The 21,829-nt window shown below is 39.1% G+C and overlaps 2 long non-coding RNA genes and 1 pseudogene across 6 annotated transcripts; 2 read left to right on the top strand and 1 right to left on the bottom strand.

Moving 5' to 3' along the window:
- Positions 1-3,749: 3,749 nt before the first annotated feature.
- On the top strand, positions 3,750-6,831 carry LOC146497083 (uncharacterized). 2 transcript variants are annotated; one of them, XR_014870757.1, is made up of 3 exons: positions 3,750-4,696; positions 4,865-4,928; positions 5,327-6,831. It is a non-coding gene; the product is annotated as an uncharacterized LOC146497083 (long non-coding RNA). The 2 variants fall into 2 exon arrangements; XR_014870756.1 differs by lacking the exon at positions 3,750-4,696 and having other exon boundaries at positions 4,703-4,928.
- Positions 6,832-7,168: 337 nt separating this feature from the next.
- On the top strand, positions 7,169-20,986 carry LOC146497081 (uncharacterized). Of its 4 annotated transcripts, none has more exons than XR_014870726.1 (5): positions 7,169-7,352; positions 18,168-18,272; positions 19,012-19,169; positions 19,558-19,615; positions 20,502-20,986. It is a non-coding gene; the product is annotated as an uncharacterized LOC146497081 (long non-coding RNA). The 4 variants fall into 4 exon arrangements; XR_014870728.1 differs by having other exon boundaries at positions 7,170-7,352; positions 18,168-18,279; positions 20,505-20,986; XR_014870724.1 differs by having other exon boundaries at positions 7,172-7,352; positions 18,168-18,279.
- Positions 7,955-11,688, bottom strand: LOC146497082 (tripartite motif-containing protein 16-like; annotated as a pseudogene).
- Positions 20,987-21,829: the final 843 nt, after the last annotated feature.

Raw genomic sequence — 21,829 nt, 5'->3', positions numbered from 1 at the left:
GGCTTGTGTTGCTCACAGAGATTACTGTGAGAAAGTGTGTATACATCTGCGCAGCGCTAACATTTACATTCTCTTTTCTACAGCATTACAGTTCTTCATGTGGTTTGATGATGTGATTTATGACAGAACAATTGGTTGATGTTGGTTTCTCTACTACAGGATTGATGATGCTGTTACACTGTGTTGTTGGGAAAATATTGAAGGTTACTTTGACGATGTGAATAACGTGAGAAATTTCCTGTGTTGAAACCAGTGTCCTTCCTTTTACAGCAGGCTTCATTTTATGGCCTTTTACGGCACCTCTGGAACCTGTCGACCTGCGCCTGACCACCAGGATTGTCTATGTGTGCTCCTAATGTCTGTTTTTTCTAAGAGTGGATGTGGAGGATTCAGCAGAAAACAGACAAGTGACATGAGGAAACAAATAAGATGTAGTGTTTATGGAATAGTTGAATATGAGCTCATAGTGATAAAATGGGTGGAGTGACATTGTTTAAGGGAAGTCACAGATTAAATTGTGGAATAAATTGGGATGATTCATGATTTGGGACAAATTATGGTAATAATAGTGATTTAATGATTAGAGAAAACCTGCACATGATACTTGTCTTTTATGCTGAATACTTTATCACTCTTATGATCTACAGTTGGTTGCAAATGTGAAGTTTGATTTAACAGATTTGTCTTCCAGGATACAGGCTCCAGGTGGAGCTGGGAGGTGAATAAGCTGAACATGTAACTGCTGATTAATGTTTTTACACAGGGTTACAGGTTGGAGTATGGCTGCTCCAAGTGGGAAACCCTGGAGATTGTTTTAGAGAGAATGTGCAACATTCTTGTACATGTCTCATTGAGGAGTTGACACATGGTGGAAGCCATGTGGGGAGAGGAGTGTTATTTTTTAATCTGTAGATGTCGTGAGGTGCCATGACGAGAAGGAGTGGCTGAGAGGATCGTCCACAAGATGGGAGCTGAGGCCAGGAGAGAGGCTTCAGGAGGATCAGAGATCATCTTCAGCACAGCAGACATCCCACAGAGAACTGTGCTACTGAGCTTCCAGGAGATTGAGAGGAGACTTCCCACAGCATGATTTTAAATATAATGAGAGATTCATCGTTGACATTGAGGAAGACAACTAAGGTGTACGACGTGCTCTGCCTTAAATCTTCAGCAGCGTTGGACGTGACAACTCGAGGGATGGAGAGAGCGTGCCAAGCTCTAAAAGTGACAGCGCAGAGGAAATCCAGCGATGGAATTGTGTTTCTGTGTGAAGCACAAATACTAGGAGACTGGGAAATAGTTGACACCACTTTTCCACCCTAGAATGTATGTTGTAAGTGATCTCTCTAAAGAGAGATCAAAGGGGGAATTGTGAGATCATTATTCTCCTTATATTTTTAGGTTAAAGAACATGACCATTGTTGTAGTATGTTAGACAAATGTTCCAGTATATCTCTGGGGATTAAAAGAATGTGACCATCCTTTGGGTTCTGTTAGACAAGTGGGCGCCACCATTTATCTGCTGTGAATGTTTTACACTGTTTTCTTGTCATGTCAGACTGCTTAAATCATTTTCTGAGAATGTTGTGTGCAAAAGACCTTGTGCCGATAATAGCAGAAACAGACCACATTCTGTGCCCCCACCCTTGTAGGAGGTAGAAAGACAGGGAGCCGAGGTCATAACTTAGGCGCCACAACAGATAAGAGAGTGTGAATGTTTAGGTTTACGACCAGGTGGGGGCCAGTGAAAAGTATAAGAAGCTGTGTAACACGTCACCATTTTGAGACTTGCTGTGACCCTCTTCAGGCATCTCTCCCCATCCGGATGGTTTTTATGCTCATTGTGTGAAAATTGTATGGAAATAAAGGATTGTTGATTGAGCATTTATACACCGAGTATTGTCCTTCCTTCAGCCCAAAGATTCAAAGAACTGGGAGAATTCAACAATAGATAGAATTTACTATATAGCTGGATGAACATGAAAAATATGTCTATAATAACAAATGACCACGAGAGCCAGTAGAATTAATTCAACTGGACACTCAAAAGACGTTTGTTGTTGTTCAACAGAACAGTGTCCAGTATGTTGGCTGTTATACTTTGTTGTGTTTGAAAATAAAAGTTGGGCTGATTTTAACATCATTACAAAAAGTGTTGTTAATTATTTTTAATCATATTCAGGTTACCACAAATAGTTTTTTCATTTAGTTGAACTTGAAATGTTTGTCAGTAGGTAAACAATTAAAATTGTACAGTCAGAAATATCAAGTTATTCTTAATACTGCAGACTTGCAATGTGTAAGTTGTCCTAACAGTCATCTTAAGTAAGCTTTACTTAGTTTTTTTGAGGCAACGAGTTTCCTCAATTTTTTTCGAGTTCTGGGAACTAACAAGGCTGTACAGTGTACTCAAAATGAGCCAGGTACAGCGTGTGGTGGTGGTGCACATGCATAGACCATGGTGTGGTGGCAGGTTGAAAGGTTGTGGTGGTGGATGCATGACTTGTCTTAGCAGTAAAAATCCATCTGCAACTGAACTTGTCTCTCAAGAGTGACTTATAATTTACTGTGATGTTCAGAAGCTGGCCTCTCAGATGACTCCATCATATCCAGAATTCTTTTCTTCATCTGTATGTCCACCTCTGCAACATTACGCAAATGTGTTTCAGTTGAAAGTCTTCTTTTAAGTCTGTCCTGTCTGTAGCCCTTGAGTTTTGCCTTGACAAAAGGTAGAATAATGAAAAACAAATGAACCACAATAAATGTTAAAAATAAATGAGTGGTGGAATGCCAAGATGAATATTTCCTTAAGTGCTGCCACTTCAATATTTTAGGTTAAGTGTTGTCTTTTCCTATACTTTTAAGTGTACAACATTGTTGAGGTAGGGATTGAAGAGCAACACAGTTACACTGCAGATTGAGATGAATATAAATGTGTGATTATGATGAGTTGGTATAGGTTAAGCTACACAGTAGTTAAAGAAATGAAGGCGAGCTGTATGATTACTAGGTGAAAGCTAAAGGAAACGCGCGTACGTGTCTCCCCTGTCCCTCAAGCGAGGGCCGTGGCAAATGAGTTCGTGAGGGATTCGAACTGGCGGCCCTCTGTACCAGAGACTTCCGCCACATGTCATACGCCAAGCGGCCGGCCGAGAGATTGATTGAAAAAAGGGCCATTTATCTTTTCTTCTTCAGCCAGCTTCATTTCTCATCGTTTTTACAAAGTACACATTAAGCTTCTTCTGCAATATTCTTACACACTAATTACACATGGAAACCTACACTGTACAATGGAATATTGGGTTTCATTTTAAATATTAAATAGGCTCAACTCAATTTTTGACAATTTGTTATTAGAACTCCATTTAAATAACTTACCAGTACCTTTTATGCAAAAATGCAGATAAACTCAATTTATTTCACTTGTCTTAACTTAGAAAAACTAACTAAGCTGGAAGTTTTGCTTCAGAGGGCGGAAGGATGAAAGATGTGTTTTGAAAATGCCACGTCACTTCCGTCCTCCTCCCTCTCGGATCAGTCCGCATGTTCACGGTGCCGGCATTTGTTATGGAATATGTTGAGCAAACCTGGAGAAGCCTCAGCTCAACATATTATTGTCATTGCTGTGGATCTTTAGCTGATACACTGACTTGGTGAGTAAATGTTTACTCTTATTCAAACTGATTTTGTGGCGTCTCTTAGTTTAGCACCAGGATTATAATCTTGCTAGCTAGTTAGTGTTAGCCTAGCGTTGCTGCTGCCGCTGGGCTCATGTTACTGAAAAATTAACACCACAGCCTTAAAAACCTTACATAAAACTATGTCTGTGAAATTTTCTGTTGATTGTTTGAAATAAAAAAGTGAGATAAGAGCCCAGACAAAATTCTTCGGGAGGTGTAGCCGTTAGGGGTAGGGTGGGGTGTGGGGGGTATTTTCAATCCATAGCCATAACTAACTAACTAACTAATTATATATATAATGTTTAACCTGAGTAGCAAAAGAGTGCAGGGGGGTTGAAAACAATAAGCCAGGAGTTAGCTGTGCTCCTGGACTCTATCAAGCCTTGACCTCCCGGTCAGCTATTGCGCTGGTGGATAACAGAGCTCTCCGAAAACGTGGAAGCACTTTTGCAAATATGTGATATTTTTATAAATTAAGTAGATGTTTGAGCATTACACAGCTACATTCTCGCCTGAAAATATCTTAAAAGGTTATTTTGTGACCCAGAAAGGGTAGTCTGGGGAAAAGGAGGAGGGTGGTCATTAGAGCCTGTGCATACTTGTAAACGCAGCAATGGCAGAGGAGCGCGGCTAAAAAACGTATTACTTTTTCTGGGTCACAAAATAAACTTTTAAGATATTTTCAGGCGAGAATGTAGCTGTGTAAAGTTCAAATATCTGCTCGATTTATCAAGACATCACATATTTGCAAAAATGCTCTGACGTTTTTTGGAGACGTCCATTTTTTTTTTCATGCTTTGTGGCAGCTTTTGAACATCTGTGGCATCTATTAATGTCAAATCTAGCCTTTATTTAACAACATAAGCAATCTCTATGTTACAATAATTGCACAGCCATTAAGGATAAAATCAGTTTCTGAAAACTGTTCTGCTTTTTCTCCCTCTGCTTGCTTCTTACTGTCTTTGAGGATCGGGATCAGCACTCCTGTTGTTGGACAGAAAGACATCAACTCAGTGGTAAGTATTTCGGTTTTCCAATATATTAGCAACTGTCAGTGACATTTATATTAATCAGGCTGAACTTTAATCATACTTTGGATCAGCCTGTTTTACTTATCGTTTTATTTGTGCTTTGGTTTGGGGAAGTTGTTTCTTTACTGATCTTTTCCTGTCTTCTGTTATTAGACTTGAGATATGACTGCACTATGCTGTTGCTGGTGACTCCAGTTAATTCTACAAGACATGCTGTGTAAGTAAACAAACAACAACAGTTTGGTCTGCATTTCTTGAAAGATCACATCCCCCAAACTTAGTTTAGAGGGTCTACACTGTATATAGTGAAGTCTGCAAGTTTTCTAACAGCAAAATTTGTTTTGTTCCCAAATCATTTTGCACATCATTAGAATGAAAGTTATTGGCCATGTTTGCATAGCCCTTTTTAAAATGATGCTTTCATGGCATTATTGTGTGTCGGGTGGGGGTCAGGGCTATCCAGACTGACAATTGGGACATTGAATGTCACCTCTCTGGTGGGGAGGGAGCCTGAGATTGTGTAAATTGGAGTCTGTTTTATACCAAATGCAGAAAAAAATGTTTTAAGAAAGCAATTAAGTTCATGTTCCAAAAAATATGATTGTTTGCTCGCAGGACACCAGGAGAGATGAGTCCTCCGTCACAGATGGTGTGGTCAGTGAAGATGGTCGCCTGCAGGTTCAAGCTCATTGCATCTCCAACCCACATCCACTGCCACTGTACTTAAGGGAAGTTAAAGACCTTCTTCTGCACTTACATTTGGATCACCTCGATCCATGACAGTCATTCGGGCAGTAATGCCTGGACTGGAAACAAGCCATCCTTAAAACATTACAACATTCCAGCTCCTGTGTTGGAATGAAAAACAAATGTGTTGTTTAAATCAGACACTGCACTTGTGACAGAACAATAAATATTTTATTTTGATTATATAAGTAATGTAAGTACAAAACAAACTTGTGGTAGGCCTAAACTTATTTTCAGAATAATTACATCTGAGACTTTGTTTCATTGTAAGATTATAACAGTGATGGCAATATAATTGTTTGTTGTTCAGCAGAACAGTGTCCAGTATGTTGGCTGTTATACTTTGTTGTGTTTGAAAATAAAAGTTGGGCTGATTTTAACATCATTACAAAAAGTGTTGTTAATTATTTTTAATCATATTCAGGTTACCACAAATAGTTTTTTCATTTAGTTGAACTTGAAATGTTTGTCAGTAGGTAAACAATTAAAATTGTACAGTCAGAAATATCAAGTTATTCTTAATACTGCAGACTTGCAATGTGTAAGTTGTCCTAACAGTCATCTTAAGTAAGCTTTACTTAGTTTTTTTGAGGCAACGAGTTTCCTCAATTTTTTTCGAGTTCTGGGAACTAACAAGGCTGTACAGTGTACTCAAAATGAGCCAGGTACAGCGTGTGGTGGTGGTGCACATGCATAGACCATGGTGTGGTGGCAGGTTGAAAGGTTGTGGTGGTGGATGCATGACTTGTCTTAGCAGTAAAAATCCATCTGCAACTGAACTTGTCTCTCAAGAGTGACTTATAATTTACTGTGATGTTCAGAAGCTGGCCTCTCAGATGACTCCATCATATCCAGAATTCTTTTCTTCATCTGTATGTCCACCTCTGCAACATTACGCAAATGTGTTTCAGTTGAAAGTCTTCTTTTAAGTCTGTCCTGTCTGTAGCCCTTGAGTTTTGCCTTGACAAAAGGTAGAATAATGAAAAACAAATGAACCACAATAAATGTTAAAAATAAATGAGTGGTGGAATGCCAAGATGAATATTTCCTTAAGTGCTGCACTTAAATATTTTAGGTTAAGTGTTGTCTTTTCCTATACTTTTAAGTGTACAACATTGTTGAGGTAGGGATTGAAGAGCAACACAGTTACACTGCAGATTGAGATGAATATAAATGTGTGATTATGATGAGTTGGTATAGGTTAAGCTACACAGTAGTTAAAGAAATGAAGGCGAGCTGTATGATTACTAGGTGAAAGCTAAAGGAAACGCGCGTACGTGTCTCCCCTGTCCCTCAAGCGAGGGCCGTGGCAAATGAGTTCGTGAGGGATTCGAACTGGCGGCCCTCTGTACCAGAGACTTCCGCCACATGTCATACGCCAAGCGGCCGGCCGAGAGATTGATTGAAAAAAGGGCCATTTATCTTTTCTTCTTCAGCCAGCTTCATTTCTCATCGTTTTTACAAAGTACACATTAAGCTTCTTCTGCAATATTCTTACACACTAATTACACATGGAAACCTACACTGTACAATGGAATATTGGGTTTCATTTTAAATATTAAATAGGCTCAACTCAATTTTTGACTATTTCTTATTAGAACTCCATTTAAATAACTTACCAGTACCTTTTATGCAAAAATGCAGATAAACTCAATTTATTTCACTTGTCTTAACTTAGAAAAACTAACTAAGCTGGAAGTTTTGCTTCAGAGGGCGGAAGGATGAAAGATGTGTTTTGAAAATGCCACGTCACTTCCGTCCTCCTCCCTCTCGGATCAGTCCGCATGTTCACGGTGCCGGCATTTGTTATGGAATATGTTGAGCAAACCTGGAGAAGCCTCAGCTCAACATATTATTGTCATTGCTGTGGATCTTTAGCTGATACACTGACTTGGTGAGTAAATGTTTACTCTTATTCAAACTGATTTTGTGGCGTCTCTTAGTTTAGCACCAGGATTATAATCTTGCTAGCTAGTTAGTGTTAGCCTAGCGTTGCTGCTGCCGCTGGGCTCATGTTACTTAAAAATTAACACCACAGCCTTAAAAACCTTACATAAAACTATGTCTGTGAAATTTTCTGTTGATTGTTTGAAATAAAAAAGTGAGATAAGAGCCCAGACAAAATTCTTCGGGAGGTGTAGCCGTTAGGGGTAGGGTGGGGTGTGGGGGGTATTTTCAATCCATAGCCATAACTAACTAACTAACTAATTATATATATAATGTTTAACCTGAGTAGCAAAAGAGTGCAGGGGGGTTGAAAACAATAAGCCAGGAGTTAGCTGTGCTCCTGGACTCTATCAAGCCTTGACCTCCCGGTCAGCTATTGCGCTGGTGGATAACAGAGCTCTCCGAAAACGTGGAAGCACTTTTGCAAATATGTGATATTTTTATAAATTAAGTAGATGTTTGAGCATTACACAGCTACATTCTCGCCTGAAAATATCTTAAAAGGTTATTTTGTGACCCAGAAAGGGTAGTCTGGGGAAAAGGAGGAGGGTGGTCATTAGAGCCTGTGCATACTTGTAAACGCAGCAATGGCAGAGGAGCGCGGCTAAAAAACGTATTACTTTTTCTGGGTCACAAAATAAACTTTTAAGATATTTTCAGGCGAGAATGTAGCTGTGTAAAGTTCAAATATCTGCTCGATTTATCAAGACATCACATATTTGCAAAAATGCTCTGACGTTTTTTGGAGACGTCCATTTTTTTTTTCATGCTTTGTGGCAGCTTTTGAACATCTGTGGCATCTATTAATGTCAAATCTAGCCTTTATTTAACAACATAAGCAATCTCTATGTTACAATAATTGCACAGCCATTAAGGATAAAATCAGTTTCTGAAAACTGTTCTGCTTTTTCTCCCTCTGCTTGCTTCTTACTGTCTTTGAGGATCGGGATCAGCACTCCTGTTGTTGGACAGAAAGACATCAACTCAGTGGTAAGTATTTCGGTTTTCCAATATATTAGCAACTGTCAGTGACATTTATATTAATCAGGCTGAACTTTAATCATACTTTGGATCAGCCTGTTTTACTTATCGTTTTATTTGTGCTTTGGTTTGGGGAAGTTGTTTCTTTACTGATCTTTTCCTGTCTTCTGTTATTAGACTTGAGATATGACTGCACTATGCTGTTGCTGGTGACTCCAGTTAATTCTACAAGACATGCTGTGTAAGTAAACAAACAACAACAGTTTGGTCTGCATTTCTTGAAAGATCACATCCCCCAAACTTAGTTTAGAGGGTCTACACTGTATATAGTGAAGTCTGCAAGTTTTCTAACAGCAAAATTTGTTTTGTTCCCAAATCATTTTGCACATCATTAGAATGAAAGTTATTGGCCATGTTTGCATAGCCCTTTTTAAAATGATGCTTTCATGGCATTATTGTGTGTCGGGTGGGGGTCAGGGCTATCCAGACTGACAATTGGGACATTGAATGTCACCTCTCTGGTGGGGAGGGAGCCTGAGATTGTGTAAATTGGAGTCTGTTTCATACCAAATGCAGAAAAAAATGTTTTAAGAAAGCAATTAAGTTCATGTTCCAAAAAATATGATTGTTTGCTCGCAGGACACCAGGAGAGATGAGTCCTCCGTCACAGATGGTGTGGTCAGTGAAGATGGTCGCCTGCAGGTTCAAGCTCATTGCATCTCCAACCCACATCCACTGCCACTGTACTTAAGGGAAGTTAAAGACCTTCTTCTGCACTTACATTTGGATCACCTCGATCCATGACAGTCATTCGGGCAGTAATGCCTGGACTGGAAACAAGCCATCCTTAAAACATTACAACATTCCAGCTCCTGTGTTGGAATGAAAAACAAATGTGTTGTTTAAATCAGACACTGCACTTGTGACAGAACAATAAATATTTTATTTTGATTATATAAGTAATGTAAGTACAAAACAAACTTGTGGTAGGCCTAAACTTATTTTCAGAATAATTACATCTGAGACTTTGTTTCATTGTAAGATTATAACAGTGATGGCAATATAATTGTTTGTTGTTCAGCAGAACAGTGTCCAGTATGTTGGCTGTTATACTTTGTTGTGTTTGAAAATAAAAGTTGGGCTGATTTTAACATCATTACAAAAAGTGTTGTTAATTATTTTTAATCATATTCAGGTTACCACAAATAGTTTTTTCATTTAGTTGAACTTGAAATGTTTGTCAGTAGGTAAACAATTAAAATTGTACAGTCAGAAATATCAAGTTATTCTTAATACTGCAGACTTGCAATGTGTAAGTTGTCCTAACAGTCATCTTAAGTAAGCTTTACTTAGTTTTTTTGAGGCAACGAGTTTGCATAGTTTTGAGTTCTGGGAACTAACAAGGCTGTACAGTGTACTCAAAATAAATAAGTTGTCATAATTTAGTCATTTTTAGCTAAGCTTTACTCAATTTTTTTTGAGGCAACGAGTTTCCTCAATTTCTTTGAGTTCTGGGAACTAATTAGATTTTACAGTGCAAATGGCTCTTTGGATCTTAAAGGTTGCTGACCCCTGATTTAGAGGATAGAGAAGTATACATTTTTATGTGGAGAAATATTTTAGTAAATAAACATGATGATGAGCAGTGATAGCCTCCATAAAAAGTCACAGGAAAGATCTCCTTTAAAAGTCCAAAACACAAAATACCGAATTAAACTGGACTTCAGTCTATTTCAGTGTAATAAACTCAGCAGTGTTTCCATAATACTGAAACCAAAGTCCAGCATAGAGCGGCTGAGTGAATGTGGTCTGGACTCTGTGGAGGAGAGTCATGGTTTCAGAGACGCTGTAGAAGGACAAAATACCTGCTCTGTGATCCAGGTACACTCCTACTCTGGAGGAACGAGGACCTGAGACACGAGTTTTGATGTTGTTGTACCAAAATGTATAACTGTTGTTGTTACAATCTAATGACCAAGATTTGTCATTATGTCCAAATACACATTCACTCCCTGCTCTGCTGATATTCTTGTATGCGACTGCTACATAACCTCCTCTCCACTCCACCTCCCAGTAACAACGTCCAGTCAGACTCTCTCTACTCAGGACCTGAGACCTGTTAGTGAATCTGTCTGGATGATCAGAATAAGACTGTTGTTGTTTCATATATGTTACTTTTCTGTTCTTCTCTGATAATAACAGCTGTTTGTTTGCTGTGTTTGGATCCAGTGTGATTTCACATGAATATTTTAAGAATCCAGCTCTGGTCTTTGGCTCTGGTGGATCTGACAGTAAAACATCCACTTCAGTGACTGTCAGTGAGATGTTTGTCCATTCCTCTCTCAGAATGTCCTGTAGTTTATCTCTGACCTCTGACACAGCTGCTGTCACATCCTCAAAGTAGCTCAGAGGACGGATATTGATGCTGGATGAGTCTGTAGACTCACTGAGTGCTGACAGTGAGGGGTAGTTGTGTAGAAACTGGATGTGATCCTCTGTGTGTGAGAGCTGCTTCAGCTCAGCATCTTTCCTCTTCAGCTCAGTGATCTCCTGCTCCAGCTTCTCCTGAAGCTCTTTGACTCGACTCACTTCAGTTTCCTGCTGGGATCTGATCTGCTGCTTCACATCAGAGCTTCTTTTCTGGATGAGATGGATCAGCTCAGTGAAGATCTTCTCACTGTGCTCCACTGTTTGATCAGCAGACTGATTGATGGCCTCCACCTCCTGTTGAAGCAGCTTCACATCTTTCTCTCTGTCCTGGATTCTCTGCTGGATGTTTTGTCGACTCACCTCCAGCTCTCTCTGCCTCTCAGTCCTTTCTGCTGCAGCTGAGACTGTGTCGTGGCCTTTATGTTCATCCACAGAGCAGAGATAACAGATACTCTGCTGATCAGTACGGCAGAACATCTTCATCACCTCATCATGACGAGAGCAGATGTTCTCCTGGAGCTTCTTGGAGGGCTCCACCAGCTTGTGTTTCTTTAATGGAGCCACATCATAATGAGGCTGAAGGTTTTTCTCACAGTAAAATGCCAGACAGAATAAACAGGACTTGAAGCTTTCATTTTTCTTCCAGTGCAGACATCACAGGCCACATCTTCAGGTCCAGCATAGCAGTGATCAGCAGGAGCAGCTTGGAGTCCAGTCTTCTTCAGCTGCTCCACTAAAACTGCTAACATGGTGTTTTTCACCAGGACAGGCCTCGGTGTGAACATCTGTCTGCACTGAGGGCAGCTGTAGATTTTCTTCTTTTCCTCTTCATCCCAGAAGCTTTTAATACAGTTCATGCAGTAGCTGTGAGCTCACAGAAACAACCTCTGTGCTCTGAAGGGAAACAGATTTCTGCTCTTTTTCTCCTCCTACAGGAAATGAGGCTCACCAGCAACTGCATTTACACCATGTTGTTTAGACCCATCCTGATACAGACACATCTGTGAAGGGAGGCACTAAAGAAATATTCTTTCAGAGCGACCAAGAGCCAATCACATGATGCAGGGTGTGGTATGTTTGGTTACAACATGCAGTAACAAGTCTGACCCAGTTAAAGTTTAATAGTTTATCTTTACTTGGTGCTTTGAAATGTGACAGTCAACTCTCAGCGAGTTCATTTTATATTTCAAAAAGTTCAGCAAAGGTTAGGATGCTGTGATGAATAAAAATAAATCAAACTTTATATTTTGACATTTTCTAATCGTAGTTCATTCTCACACTTACAGAATGATGCATGGGAACAACTGACTCCACTAAATCAAACCTATGTTCAAATGAAATTACTGTACAAGACAGGCAGCAAGCTTGATTTCTTGAGTATTTTTTTAAATAGTAAAATATATGTAAAAGTATTTAAAAAACAAATACAGATAGTGTTCTAATTCTACATTCTTTAGTCATTTTTCCTGTGTACCAACATGGATTTCGAAACAATACATTAATATGTGCTTTAAATGCAGACACTCAAATATAACTCAACATTCACACTGAAGATACACAGTAGACATAAGAATCAGTTTTCATGTCCTTTATTTATTCTTTCATTTAAAATCTTTGTGGTAAAGATCATCATAATTACACATTAACTTTCATGTACAGCTTAAATGTTTCACTTCACTGTTGGCAGCAAAGATTTCACAGCAAAGCCGATTAAACTAGAAGCTAAACGACTCTTCAGTCCTCTTTTGGAAGCAGTCTTTAAATGGGGACAAGCATTAACTTTTGTCATAAACTGTATAACCACCAGATGGCGATATTAGTTTGTAAGTAATAAAACGGCATCAAAACAAACCTCTAGTCCGACCTGAGACACAGCTCCTGATCGAAGGATTATTTCATGGTGAGGAGATCCTCAGACAAAATGAACTTAAATACAGATTAATAACAGTTTGCTAAAGATGGAAACTCACTGCAAGGACAGAGTGCTGCGTTTTTTTCACTTTGACATTTTTGTTTTCACATTGAACTTGAACATTTTTCTGTTAGTTTGCAAATTCTCCTATTTTATATATTTCAATAGAAAACTCAGGAGAAATTCTTTGGTAAGTTAAACATTTTTTGGCAATAAAACTGTTTCTGAGGGCAAAGCCAAATATTCATCCAATTTCACCACCTGAGAAACATTCCCCACAGCAAACAGGTTTCACAAATTCTCATTTCTCAAAAATCTCCCAAAAGTCTTTACACGTCTCTTCTGTTAATCAGTGTCTAAACGTGAATCGACACTTTTAAGGTGTATTGCTACTCTCAAGTGTCAGTGAAATATTTAATCTATTTTTACATGTTTTTGTTTTATGAAAGTATGTTTTGTGACCTTCAGTAACTCCATATTGTGGACAAAACCTCCACCAACAGCAGGGAACAGTTTCAATAATTTAACCCTGTCTTGGTCATGATGTGCTGTGCAGCAGACAGAGGCATAAACCCAATATGCAGATACTCAGATGCAGAAGTGAACCTAAAAGGCAGCTTTATTGCTGGACTTGCAGGCAACCATAGTACAAAGAACTTCAGTAGGAAGCTAGACTACAACACAGACAAGACACACAGCAAGGGTGAGCTCATGACAAGGGCTGTATCCCAATTCAGGTTCTGCAGCCTTAAAGTACGCAGCCTTAACGGTCCTCAAGGTCCGCATACTCAAAGACCGCTAAGGCCGGAAGTGCGAGGCTTGTAGGCTTGTGAAATGGGACGGTCTAGCCTCCGTCGCGCTGCCCAGGTTGCCTAGCAACCATGATACAAACCGCTGGAAACGTTTCATACAGCTTTGTTTGACAGAAATGAAGGAGAACATATTTTGTTCATTTGTTTCTACATGAGCTCTGTGTGATTTAATAAGTATCTGAGGCTGAGACCACAGGACTGTAAAACATGATTGTTGGGCTTCATTTCTGTACTGAACAGTCATTTTAAGATTAGCTAGTAAATAACAATTAGCTAATGTTGTTCATGAGACTAAAGTCATCTCACTTTGGTAATGTAAATATAATATGGCCAATATTATTGTTCTGCCTTTTATAACTTAAATGGGATATTATAGTTGTAAACTGCCCTAGAGCTCCCTCTAGTGGCTGCTGTGTAATATGGGTTCGGTTACTTTGGGAAGGGAAAAAATGAGAACGTGGAGAAGAAATAAAAGATGGCGGAAAGTGATACCGTAATGTTATTGTTCTAAGCTTATACGGACCTTAAAATGTTGTTGCCGTGGACAAGATATGTCTGTAAGTATGAGTGTCGATAAAATAATTATTATCTTTTGTTTTGTGTAAAAATGGTTCGATAATTTATACATTTGAAAGTTTTATCTTGTTAGCTTGCAGTAAGAGTGTAACAAGCTAGTTTACAATGTTAGTTAGCTAATACAGTATTTTGTACTTTCAGTTTTACGATGGTCAAAGAGAAGGCAATGGTCAGAGGCCATTCTTCAATAAATCAGCGCAAAAAGGAAATAAGTCTGATTATTGGAGCATCGTTATCTCGCTGTCTAGCTGGTGAAACTAAGAGACTCAGGGCGAGGACAGCATAATTATAGTTATCATATTAATCATTATTAGTTATTACAGCAGTGAGTTTGAACTCTGTGTCAAATACTGAGCTTCAGTAAAGATTTAAGTTGCAGTTATTTATATTTCCTATCACCTTAAATCTTCACTCAAAGACAAGTATCTTTGACAGTGTATATATAGATGTATCATATATAAGAGACAAATATTGTTCGTTTAATATGTTGGCATTACTAAATGTGGCTCAGCTATAGGAGACAAAAAACGAACAAAATAAAGCAGCAAGTGATGCACACTGAGACTCAGACATGTAAGCTTGATACTGGGGAATAAACAGACCTGGAGACAAAAGGACAAAACACAGATGATAGAGAGACAGAGAGACGACAACAGGAGAGACTAAAGACAACACAAAGATGAGACAAATACAGACTAGACATGAAAAGGGGACAAACATGAACAGAAACAAGAACCAAAACCTAGAAACATAAGCAACAAAACTCAGAGGCTCTCAAAACCTGAACATAACTATTTCATAATTCTGAAAAATGAATAAAATGTCCAACAAACTCAAAAACATGGGTCAAATTCCCAGGAGCATGACAGTCAGACATTAACCAGCAGGTGTGTGGCTTCGGGTGTGGCCAGTCCGCCAGCAGGGCCACACCCACCAGGCCTGAAGGCACCTGCAGAAACAGATATACACACACACACACACATACACACACACACACACACACGTGCAAACAGGGAGAAGGACAGCAACACCAAATATACATACAATAATAATATAATTCATAGCTGCTCGGGGATCCTGGGTCGCTCAGACCCAGGATATATATATATATATATATATATATATATATATATATATATATATATATATATATATATATATATATGTATATCTTTGCTCTCTCCACTTTCTAACCTTGACTCTCCTAAATAAAAGCTCAAGTTAAACAGGTCTTATATGTTGTACCATGACTGAAATGTTTCATATTTCATATCCATAAAATTCTAATCAGACTGTCTGCATCACAAATGACTCCATCCTGTGAACTCTTTGACTCACCTCTTCAGCAGAGGTCTCTCCCTTCTCACTCTCTGTGCTCCTCTGCCCTGACTCCTACAGGTTAATGGGGTTGGAGGAGTGATAATTATTATTTCCACTGATGATAACTATACCTGAATGAGCTCAGCTCGATTTTTCAGAGCTAAAACGAGTGTCAGAAATTAATATTATGCTAACAATCTAACTTAGTGCGCTAGCCAGGTTTTTATTTATCAAAATGGGGAGCACCTGGTTCATTAATTACATGGGACTCTCTGCTGTTAGCTGAAGCTACCTAATTGTTACTACCAGCCAGTGATGAAGACTTACTTTCTTGAAAAACCTGCGTATATCCATGTTTTCTTGCTGTTGCAAGTGTAGACAGGCGGAGTGTAAAGTAGCAGTGAAAACGAGGACTGGATTGTCAGTAATGTGGATGTCCCCTGTGAACAACTGGAACGGATTGGATAACGAAGCACTGACGCTACAGTGTAAAGTGAAAGGGACCAACCGAGTTATGATCATATTTACAAAAAGAAAGAGGAACTAACTGAGTGTGTGTGTGACGTGCTGCAGAAATATAACCATGCTGGCTGCTACTGCTTTCAGACCTGAGTGTGTGTGTTCGTGTTCAGGTCTCCGTTTCCGGAAATGTAAAATAAAGATCATTTTTTGAGCTTTGACCACTCTGAGTACGGTCTTTTTCTGTCGCCAAAAGAATTCAAAAGAACTGAATTTAATATTGGTTTCATGTCTTTACCGGATGAGCTAAACAAATTCTTCACTCGCTTTGAGGCACAGACCTTCACCCCCGCACAGAGGACCCCCCCCAACGATCGGGTGGTGAGACTATCCCCAGACAGTGTGTGGAGGTCCCTTGCTAGGATCACTCAAAGCCCCAGGTCCTGACAACATCCCGGGACGAGCACTGAAGAACTGTGCTGCAGAACTCACAGATGTCTTCACAGACATCTTTAATACATCACTGAGCCAGACTGTCGTTCCCACATGCCTCAAAGCCTCCACCATCATTCCTGTACCGAAGAAGTCATCTCCCTCCTGCTTTCATGACTACTGTCTGGTCACACTTACCTCCATCATTATGAAGCAATTTTAACCGCCCTTCCAACACGTTCTCACTCCCAACTCGTCAAATGTGTGACGCATGGTCAGGCTCCCTCTGCTTCACTTATCGACGTGCAGGGTCCTCTCATTGAATACTATGCTGCTCCCTTAACGTTGCTTATTGACGACAAGAGATTGCGCTGAAGAGCCTGTTGTCTGTATATTTATATATTTCCTAAATCACATTGTAGTGACGTATACTGAACACAATAAATTATATAATGTAAACAACTACCTGAAAAACATGTAGAACGATACTTTTGTATCGTTTATTGCATTTATGGAGGGAGTGATGTATGCTGGGTAATGGCACAGCTAGCGACTGGGTGACTTTATTCACCCGCTTCGGCTGTTATCAGTCCATACAATGGGCGTTATTAGCACAAATCAGTCCCATAGATATGGGCCATCTCCTGCTAGATTGTTCAGAAGGTTGTTATCATCCATCCAGATGGAGGATCACTAACAGGAGCGTGGGAAGACTCCAGAATCCACTCTGGCTGGAATCCGGTGGATGCAGCAGTGTTTACAGGTAAGACCATTTAAACGGACAGCATTAATAGAATGACTATTAAAAGTCAGCGAGTGTCAATAATGTTAATGTGGTTATGTTAGTAATACACCGAGTGCTAATATAACAGCTTTAAGATGCATTTGTAGATATTATTACGTGTTTTACCGTCTTTATGGTGCTAGCTTAAAGTTACGGTGTAAACGTTAGCTTATATTGGAGTAAAGCTGTTACTGTTTAAACGATGTTAGCACAGAAATATTAGCTTCTGTCATGACTGATTAAATTACTAGTTAGTAAAGTTTCCAGTAAAGTGTTTAATCGCAGCCACAGATTGACAGCAAATATCTCGATTAGCTTCAGTGCATCTGTAATAAATATGTGCAAGTTTCAGTGCTTCGTTTAAACTGTATGATACTTATACTGACCCAGGGTCAGTGTAAAATACAATCCTAGCTGGGTGAACAAAGCCTGGCTCCTTTAATCCTGCATGACAAACCTCAGGATGCAGGTTATTATTACTCTTTCCTGCTGGCACACCTGTCACACCTGAGAGTCAGCTAGAAACGTACAGTGACGTGGACATCATGCAAAGACTGCCAGACTCTGTAATACTGTAAATGATCAGTGACTCAGGTTAACACTAAACTTTAAACAGTCCCTCTGTGTCTCTGTGTGCTGAACATTTAGGATTGAGTCAGGCTGCATTTATTTATTGGGACTTTAATGTGTTAAAAGCAGGTTGAAGACGGCTCAGAAACATTTGAAGATTAAAATTTAGCATTATGGCTGCTGGTGGTTTGTAAAGCCTCTACTAAGCTGTATTTTTGTTACTAATTTCTGTTTGTTGTTGTTTAACACAGATTTCAGAAGAGCAAATATGCTTAATAGTTTAACTAGATTTCATTTGTCAGTGTGGGACTGCTGAGTCACCTGAAGAACTCATTTCCTTCATTCTCCACATGATGTTCATTTACAGAAATGTTTCACAGGAACTGATTCCTCCCAAAAGGGTGAACTAGTGTGTTTCCATAGATTATCTCTGTATGAATGTACTTCTTAAATGAAGGCAAGTGTTTGTCCTTTTTTGTTCTTCAGTTACAGTACGTGATATCAAGGGCAGGCGGTCAACACTGGGGGAAGACAAGAAGCAGACGTACTTCCAAGAGGGAGCTGCAGTGTGGACACAGCCAGGTCACTGAGGTCAGAGGTCAGAATCTGAAACAGCTCGTGTTTATATTTTAGTTTGATTTATAAAAAATCAAAGTGTATTTATGAAGAAACCTTTAAATAATAGTCATAATTATGATTATTATAAGAAATATCAAACATTTAAGTGGATTTTCTGTTACACATATTGTGTTAGCCCTGCAATAAACTGGCAGCCTGTCCTGTCTTTGTCCTGTATCAGCTGGGATAGGCTTCATCCTCCCGCAACCCTGAATTGGATACATTGTATTCCAATTATGTAATCTGATCATTTACAAACTTAAGGTATCTAATCAAAATGTAAGTAATAATTATAAAATGGGAAAGCAGAAATAAGTGTGACATAAATGTAAATGTGTTAGCTGACATAGAGGACAGCTACATGCAGTCTGAAAAACCTTTGTTGTCAAGTTTGCAGGTCTATCAGCACGAGACATTCTTACATAGAAGAGACTGTTAAAGTCTCTAACTCAGTGAAGCATTATTGGTCCAGTCTGTTTGGATAAATATAGTAAGTTGATGTTTGTCCATTTATTGACACATTTTCTTAAGTGCTTATCCAGTTCAGGATCACAGTGGAGCTGCAGCTGGATATGTTCACTAAATAAACCTTACAAACGTTAACAATAAACCTGCATCCCTGTATGTTGTTGTCCACAGGATGAGAAAATCAAACTGGAACACTGTGGAACATGTTAATAAATGTTTGTGTTTATCCCTGTGTCTTTCACAGGAGGCGCTGGACGGTTTCCCTAATAGTTCCTGGTGAATCAAAGCAGAACCATAAAGGTTGCTGGATTGCATGATGGCCTTACCCCTGAGCAGTCATCCTGTTAAAGGAGGAACCAGTTAGAAGCTGTTTTCCAAGTAGCTGAGCAGATTTCATCTCAAGTAAGCGATTAACTGTTTGTTCATCTGTTCTGCCACTTAAAGAGCATTTAAGGACGTCTTTTGAGTGTCCAGTTGAATTAATTCTACTGGCTCTCATGGTCATTTGTTATTATAGACATATTTTTCATGTTCATCCAGCTATATAGCAAATTCTATCTATTTAGTAATATCCGTCAGCTATAATGTAATATAAATATAAAAAATCTGTCTGTTATCGTGTTACATTAGCATTCCTCACATATCAATGAGATGCTGTACAGTACAATCCTACTGACACAGCAGAGGGATAACGACGGCTATTCAACATCGTTACACGACACATTCGAGCGGCACGACACAGACAAAGTGACTAAATCATCTTTTTTGTGGTTTATTGTCTTCAAACCAGCAGACAAAGCTGATGGCAGAAGATGTCGGAGAAGAACTTCAGGCCGTGTACTCTATAGGTATTTTTTTCTTGTTATCAAAAGACATTTGGAGTGACGGCTTCTACAACTGGTTGTGCTAAAGTAAAGCTTACAGTCTAAGAAATCACAGTGTTGATATTCAGCACAAAGAGAAAAGCTCACTTGTTTGAATTTATTTACAATCATAGTTTTATAAATCCTGACTGTAAACATCTTCTACAGCTTTGATATTGTTTGACACTAGATATCAGGTTTAATTTAAAGCTTTCTGTGTCCCAATGAGCCATTTACACTGACCAGTGTTTGCATTTAACTGGAACACATTCATTATTTAGTTCCAACATTTCTAAGAGAAATAACTGAATGTAAAAAAATGGCAGCACTCAGGCCAGGTTTATAGAGATATATGCATGCATTATGAAATTTATGTATCCCAGATAATTGTTATTCATCTAGTTATGGCAGACCCACCCCTTCCTCCCAAGTTAACTGCAACCCAAAAGAACTAGTGGGGCTATTTACACACTCACAACCAGTGTGGGGTAAAAAGAGCCACCAAAAAGCTGTCAGCAGGTACTCCTGCCCAAATAACATGATATAACCCCACATACAGCCCAGCCATAAAATGAACCAAGTCATTTAGTTAAAGACAGCATGGGACCAAATGCATGTAACCAGCCTGCACCAACCTGGCATTTCTTCCTCCTGAATTAAAGGAATGAATGGATGAAAGTTAAATGACTACAAACCTAAAGCCACTAGTTCCCACACTGGAGTTCCCTGACACTGTGTGTTAACCGTATTTAGCTTGTATCAACAGTTGTAACAGGCTAAGCCACCTGAGACACTGCATTGAATGATTGTTCCTGTCTTAAAGATTTCAGCTGACTGGTTTCAGCTCAGATGTTCTGCTTTTTCCTTTCAGTAGATCAAAGCAGCTCGTGCTCCTTCTGCTTCTATTTTAATGAGAAGAAGAAGAAGACTGCTTCAGCGAAGTGGCGTTCATGGTCTCAATGAACAGTCATGGTCACACACTGCATGTGGTTTTAAAAGCAACATGTCTGTTCACCACAACAATGGAGATGTGTAATATTAGTGCAGCTACGGTTTGTTCTTGAACATCAGTTCTGTTTTCTACTTTGATCACTTAGACCAAAAAAGTGTTGTTTTCAGATTCTTTCTTTTAAATCTATAAAGCACCTGTTCATTTTTTATTACAATTAGTTTCACATAAATGTTAGTGTTTCCTTTATGATCTTTTAATGCTTACACTACACTGTACATGTCTACATTAGAGACATTTCTGTTACCTGTTTCTGTTGACTCAGAGTTGTGAAATGTTCTTTTATTTGATGCACAATATGAAGTTCATAATTTTCTTACAAATAAAACTCTAATGACAAACATGAACAGCTGTGCTTATTTCTGAGACATGATTTTGTTTTTTGAATGTGTTCATATTTAGACAGTGTGCATTTGTATGCTGAAACTGTAATGGTGAACCTGAGGTGATGGTCACCAGAAGGCAAATATATATCAATATAAAACAATATTGAAGTAACGTCTTTACCCTGTGCAGCGTGTGGACGCGCTGTGCACACAATCACCTTATTTACTGTAGTAAACGTGCGCCGCTAGCTCACGTGACTGACTGTCTCCATGGTTACATCGTATATTATTAGCTATGTAAACAGTTTCCAAAGATACCGCCATAGCTCTCTACAGCTGTAACACTTTCACACTTTGCAAATCATTTCACGTTTTTGATAGTTATGAAGACAGAATATGTTTTTAAGGTCATGCTAGGCGGTTGCTATGGTGGTTGCTGTGGACTTGGGTGGACCGCGTCCGATTCCTGTTATTAGCTGTCCGCCGTAGGAAGGCTGCGTTCCATTTACAAGTAGTGACAGTCTGCCGCAACTCGAACTCAAACCCCGCTTTGTTCTTTAATTATAGGCCTTTTATAGCCGTTCATGACACGCACACACACACATAAAGCACTTTGCCTCACAATGACAGTGCAACTTTACCTAACCTAACCTTTAAAGTATCTGATATAGGATAGAAAAATGAAGCAACCAGAGATTTAATGATGAAGACTCTGGGTTCTGTAGTTCACGTTTTACAGTCCTGAATGACTCTTTGCATATAATTTATTGAAGAGGACTTTAGAATGCACTTTACATTTAGACTGTTGCTGTTTAATTTTTTACATTGTTGCCGTGTTATGTCATGCATAAGGTTCACCTGCTG

Source organism: Neolamprologus multifasciatus, chromosome 18, assembly GCF_963576455.1.
Source record: "Neolamprologus multifasciatus chromosome 18, fNeoMul1.2, whole genome shotgun sequence".
NCBI classification, from domain to species: Eukaryota; Metazoa; Chordata; class Actinopteri; order Cichliformes; family Cichlidae; genus Neolamprologus; species Neolamprologus multifasciatus.
This window is presented reverse-complemented; position numbering and strand designations above follow the sequence as displayed.